The sequence below is a fragment of the Microtus ochrogaster genome, chromosome 16, assembly GCF_000317375.1.
Source record: "Microtus ochrogaster isolate Prairie Vole_2 chromosome 16, MicOch1.0, whole genome shotgun sequence".
Lineage (NCBI taxonomy): Eukaryota > Metazoa > Chordata > Mammalia > Rodentia > Cricetidae > Microtus > Microtus ochrogaster.
The window spans coordinates 11,207,365-11,214,135 of NC_022018.1; the positions used below are offsets into that span (position 1 = coordinate 11,207,365).

At 41.2% G+C, this 6,771-nt stretch overlaps 1 protein-coding gene across 3 annotated transcripts in view; it reads right to left on the reverse strand.

Annotated features, from left to right (window-relative positions):
• The window catches only part of Fbxo11 (F-box protein 11), an 81,714-nt gene that overhangs the window by 74,700 nt on the left and 243 nt on the right, over positions 1-6,771 (reverse strand). The window contains exon 1 of one of the 3 annotated variants that reach the window (XM_026782835.1): positions 6,461-6,667. The exons of the other annotated variants lie outside the window; for them this stretch is intronic. The gene's annotated coding sequence lies outside the window, so the exon portion shown is untranslated. Of the gene's footprint in view, positions 1-6,460; positions 6,668-6,771 lie in introns of those variants that run through there. 3 annotated transcript variants of the gene reach the window in all.

The window sequence follows — 6,771 nt, forward strand, 5'->3', positions numbered from 1 at the left end:
AAAATTCAAAGAGCCGGGCGATGGTGGCGCACGCCTTTAATCCCAGCACTCGGGAGGCAGAGGCAGGCAGATCTCTGAGTTCGAGACCAGCCTGGTCTACAGAGCGAGTTCCAGGACAGGCTCCAAAGCCACAGAGAAACCCTGTCTCGAAAAAAAAAAATTCAAAGAGTAGTCATTATTGAGGATTACCATATGTACATATCATGGGTGCTCATTATCTTTCCTTCTTATACTTTTGTATAGTTCAAGTGCTCACCTCTTCAAAGACTCTAAAGTAAGGCACAGCAGTGTGCTGCTTGCCCTATAGCAGCTAAGTTCTTCACACTATGCTATCTGTCAGGCCCCTTATATTTTATGTTTCCCTAATTTTGTTTCCAATGGACAAGTGCAATTTGAGGAGTGCCACTTTGTCACCAATTCAAGTTATTTGGAAGAATGTAATTCAAGCTAATAAAAAAGTGAAATGGAAAGTAAAAATCAGAATTCTTCTGAGATAGGTACAACAGGATTTATACAAAATAAGAGTACATTATTAGTGACAGAGAAACAGGAAGTCAAGAACTCTTACATTGAAACAAACCACAGACTGGCTATTTTTCCTTCTTTTGTTTTAAAGACAAGGTCTCACTATACAACCTTGCCTGGCCTGGAACCCTGGGATCAGCCTGCTCCTGCCTACCAAGTGCTGGCATTAAAGGTATATGCTACCATACCAGACCTCCAGTAAGCTATTTCCAACAGTAAGAAAAAAATTAAGTGCCCAAATGCCTAACCTACATAGCAAGTTCCATGATAGTCAGAGAAAGATAATAAAGACCCTGTTTCAACAAAGCAAAACTATCTGAAGAGGAAACTGCATCCATACTGGAAACTGCCGTGTATATAAGCCTTTCCTTATTGCTATTCCCGAGAAGACTGTAACAGTCTCCATAACACTTGCATTATAAGGAGCAATCCAGAAATGACTTCTTGTCTATGGGAGGGTATGTAAACTTTATATGCAGATTCTGTACTATGCAATTTTGTAGAGGGATTTTAGGATTCAGACTTTGGTTTAGGGTCTTAAAACTAGTCCCCTTCCCCTAGCATACTGCAGGATGCACCGTGGACTGCCAAATTTGAGTTATGGAAGGCAGACGTCACAACTACACAGCACTGCTGGCGGTTCTTAACTACCTAATAGGCTCACAAGCTAGCTGGCCTTCCCTTGGGCTTGCCAGGATTTCAAGGAGCTTCAAAGAAAGAAAAAAGTACTGCAGTGACAGCCTTAAGGTCTCACCAGCAGTACAGTGACATTAACATTTTGTATCCCTCAGTTTCTAAGCTTTGGGAAAACAGGCTCCCTTAAGAAAGCGGTCTAAAGAACAACACTCTTCTCTCAGGAGCTTTAGTGAGGGTTATGTCGCTAGATGGAAACGGTGTCCTAGGGCACTTAATTCCTCAAAAAAGAAAAATCACATCTTAGATCCAAAAATAGGTCTTAGAGGTTCCTTCTATAAGCAGTATGAAGAACCTGAAGGTAAAATTCCATAAGCCCAAACAATCACACAGAAGGTATATCCAGCACACATGACCAGAGCCTATAGTCAGAGATGAGATCTTTATCATACAAATATAAAAATAAATACTAAATTTTTTGTGTTAAGAAATCACTTCTGATAATAAATAGCAATATCACTAATATATGGCATTAGTACATTTCTTAAGTAATGCTTTATAAAATTTTCAGCACCCAAAACAGTCATGCTCTTTCCCACATACTAGAAACTACTACTATTTTCAGAAACTTCTATGTAAATATATTTACACAACTCAAATTCTCTTATAATAACATCATGATGGAGAAGTTGGGAAGAGTGACTGATCCCAAGTAGAATTTAGTAGGGAGAGGCATATATAAAAAGGTACTATCAAGACTGGATGGATGGCTCAGTGGTTAAGAACACATATTGTTCTTGCAGAGGACCCGAGTTCAAATCCCTGCACCTACACCAGGCAGTTCACAACTGCCTGTTTCTCCAGGGGATCTGATACTCCCCAACCTCATACACAGGCATTTACATGTAAAAATATTTAATAAAAAAAGGGAGTTGAATTTTAAATTGTGCACATGTACTAATTGTTTTTTATTTGAGTCTTGCTTTGTAGCGCAGGCTAGCCTACAAATCATGATCCTGTGTCTGCTTCCCTACAGCTGGGATTACAATGATGGGTCAATCGTATCCAGTTAAAAAATTATTTTAGCATCTTAAAAAAAAACTGGTTAACCAGGTGGGGGTGTTTGAATTAAAATACTCCCCTACCCATAGGCTCAAGTCTCAATGCTTGGTTACTGGTTGGTGGAACTGTCTGAGAAGGAGGCAGAGGAGGTTTGGCCTTGTTGGAGGAAGTGTGCCTTGGGGGCCCAGCTTTGAGGTTTCAAACACCCACACCATTCCCAATCAGCACTCTCTGCTGGGTGTTTGTACAAGACATAATAAGTGTTCAGTTACTGTTCTAGTGCCCTGCCTGCTGCAATATCACCCACCACGAATGCCATGGACTCTAACCCTCTGAAACTGTAAGCCCCAAATAAACTCTTTCTTTTATAGGTTGCCTTGGTCACACAGTGCCTTAACATAGCAACAGGAAACTGAGAAACTGAGCATGGTGGCGCACATTCTTGATCCCTGGGCATGGGAGTTAGAGGCAAGCTGTGAGTTCCAGTCCATCCAGGGCTACATGGAGAGACTGTTTTTTAAAAAATAAGGGCTAGAGAGACAGCTCAGCTGTTAAGAACACTTGCTACTCTTCAGGATCCAGGTTCCCATTCCTGTCAAGTAAGTGGCACGTAACTATTCCTAGGGACCTGACATAACCTACACACAGACACACACAGAGAAATGTTATTAAATAAATCTTAAAAAACTACTAGTTAAAATATCTATAGCACATCTACACATTTGTTTTCCTTGTATTTTCTAGAAAAAGTAAAAAATAGGTTCTAAGAATAAAGAGAATGAACTCTGGGACAGGTTGCAAAAGCTAAACCCTTTTAGAATTTTAGAGTAAACATACATTCATAAACAAAAGAAATGAATTCAGTATGTTAAACCTACACTGCCTCATTTACTATTTAGTCAGGAGATGCAAACAACTCAAGAACTAGTAACTGAAGTACCAGCACTTACATACACATGCACACACACACTTTTTTCAGGGAGAGAAAGGGATGAAATCTGTCATTTTCGTGATGTTAAGTAAAACAGGCCAAGCACAGAAAGACAGATGTCTATGTGGAACTTCAAAAGTTGACCTCACTGATGCAGAATCACGAAAGCTGGAGAGAGGATGTGGAAGGTGGGACCGCACACCATCACAGTAAAAAGAGAACTTACCACTGGTGCTCTACTGTTATAGTAGGAGGACTACAGAAACAATGTACTATGTACCTCAAAAAAAAAAGCTGTTTTTAATCAGAAAGAAATTATAAACATTCAAAGCGATGTTTATTTGATGCTTATCCTGATTTGAACTTTACACATTATATATACAACTACTAAACAGAGTTCTCCATAAATAGTAAATTAAAAAGACAAGCTATAGCCTGGCATGGTGGTGCACACCTTTAATCCCAGAACTCAGGAAGTGGGAGGCCAGCACGGTCTATGTAGTGAGTTCCAGGCCTGTCAGAGCTACAAATAAATAAATAAAAATAAATAAGTAAACAAATAAAATATGAACAAACCAAAAAACAAAATTCAACCCCAATGTTTTCCAACTTCATTAAATCACGGAATATATTTCCCAACTGTGACTACGTGGAACACAAATTTTCTTCTAGTTTTTGTAGTATGCGAAATCCCAAACTAAAAATTTTCAGTCTAAAACAAACAGCTTCAGTTAGTGTAGACGATTACTCCTCTCCCAGTGTAGCCTATAAAATCCTCCAGGTAAGTGGTATATAATCCTACTAAGATCCTATCCAAGTTTCTATTGCACGTTAAACACTGGTCATTAAATACAAGAGAAAAATGTGTATATGTGTACAAAACAGACAAATACACATAGCTGTAGATAGATACTTAATAGCACAGCCAAGGAATTTTTATTATACTTGTGAATAAAGGAGCAACTAACAACCTGAAAGAACTTTTGTTTAAAAAAAGTCTATAACTGTATTAGAACTAAAAAGCTTATAGCACATCTTCATATGAAATAAGTCAATTTTATACACAGACTGAACTAATTTGTCTAAAAATTGTGATTCTCACTTTGACTTATTACCTGAGCCACTATTACATAACTAAGAATAATGTAAGAATTACATATTCATCAATACGTTAAAAAAAACCATTAGCCTTAGTTCCTTAATTCCCTTATAAAATCATTTAAATCTTTATTATTCATTTATTTCATGTATGTGTATAAGGTCAGAAAATGACCTAAGGGAACTGGTCCTCTCCTTTCATGTGTGTCTCAGCATGGACACTCAGGCAGGTCATCAGGCTGCTTTATCCATCCAATAATCTTTCTGCCCCTCCTCATAAAATTATTAATTACAGCATATTCATAAATGGCTATTAATAATATGATACTCTTAAGCTAGAAATACTCTGTATACGCCCTAAAATTTTTAAGCACATTTAAAAATGTAACAAAAATGTTAATCTTTAGAAAAATGATATTATTTTTGCACAAGTCTAGCAAAACCTTTATTATTTTAGTCTTAATTCATCTTAATGTTTTATTCATTTTGAGGTCATCTATTTGCCGGCTGAAAAGACTCACGCTATTCTCCCCCAAGGCTAACCAGCAAGTCCTTATCCCCTCTGTGCAAATACTGAACCTCCACAACAGTTCCTACTTGCTACAACACAACCAACAACCCCAGAGTGCACTTCACTTACTATTTGGTTAAGTATATAATGAAACCACAATTCAAAAACATCTTTGTCAGTTTTTGGACAACAATAAAAAGAAAACTGACACTGTGGCATGTGACCATCAATAACCAGGATGTAGGTAGGAATGAACCTTGGTAACTAATACTTTAGAATAAATGAAGAAAACGCCCGGGGTCTACCTCAACTCGCTGGAACTAGAACGAGTGGTGAGACTGGAGTGCAGAAGAAACATTTAAAATACACAATGGGAGTGGACTGACACTCTAAGTGATCTGCTACTGTCAACAGATCAGGACCTCTTTAAAGGCTTACCGTAACGACAGAATCTTTAACATTTCATGTAACATTTCAATTTTGCTTGTTTTCCTTAGTGTCAATTCTAGAAGACCTGATAATTATTTGGATGGAACTCTGGTAGTTTAACGGAAAGGTAACGATGAGATACATTTTTTTTTTAATTTGTCAAAAACTGGTAAAGTATCACAGAATTGCTAAAACATTTTTACCAACCCCGTTGCAAAAGCACTCTAGCTGGCTGGAAACATCCCCTTCTCTCAAACAACATACAACAAACTGCTTTCTCAAAGTCTATAGTAACTGTGACTAACGCTAACCTTTTAAACTGTTTTTCAAACTAACAATGTCCTACTCCTGATAAATATTTCGATCAAATACAATTAAACAGTTAAGGAAAGAATGTACAATTCTAAAAAGTACCTTTAAACGCAGTCTTCTTAATCAAAGGAGGTGTGACAACCAACGCAACCCAAGAAAAATTAACCTTAATCCGACAACCAAACTCGCAAAATGTCTCCTAACAAGTCTCCTTTAAACAACCACACACAAAAATACCGTGCTTACTTACACCCACTACAAGCAGCTCATTAATAGAGAGACTAGTTATGTTCGGAGATCAAGGTGCAACTCTCATCTCACAAACCTCCCCAGATAACTACATCATCCAGGCAAAACCGAACATTATTTTTGCCAAAGCAGGAATCCAACCCCGGGGAGCCTCAACCCTTAGACAATGGTGGTTACCAGACAGCGCAGCACAGTTGGGTCCAAATGACACATTTCACTAGGCCTTGGTCACAACACATGCGCGCGCGAGAGAGTCTACAGACGGATACACACACGATCCCAAGGGGCCGGTTCCACCACAGGGGTGCTCAAAGCCCACCAGGAGACAGAGCACCGCGGTGTAGTGGGGAGGACAGATGAGGGGAACGACACAGCGGAAGGGTAACTGCACTGCACACGAGGGAGGGGGCTGGAAATGGCCGATGGCTTCTATATTTATTTATTTAAAGGTATTGATTTAACGGGTCCTTCCCAGGGGCTCCGTAACTAAAGGCAAACTACGCAGCAAACATCGTGGGGTTGGAAATGGACCCGCTGCTCCCCCGGCCCCATGACCTGAAGCGGGGGGCACACAAGTTCCCTAGCCAGCCGACCACTCGGGAGCCCCTCTCCCCCTCCTCCAGGGCAAGGGGGAGCCCACAGAGAAGGGGAAAAAACAAGTTCCCCAGCCAGCCTCACCGCCCCACGCTGCCGGCTGTCCCCCCACCTACCACGAGAAAGGGGGAGCCCAGACTCAGCCAGGCGGCAAAAAGGGGGAGAAAAATCCCACCCTTTGCCCGCCCCCGGCCGCCAACAGACTCCGGTGGGGTGGGTGAGCCAGCCGGGAAGCCCCAAGGAGGGGTGGGGACGGAGAGTGCCGGCCCCGAAACCAAACAAAGCGCGGCCTGAGCCGCAGCCCGGGTGAATCGCGCAGCCGCGGCTTTTCCTGCCGGCCCAGGCCGGGCCCAGGCCGGGCCCAGGCGAACACTGCGGCACGGTGGGACCCGCCTCCGCTCGGCCTCCGTCTCCCACCCCCGGCGCG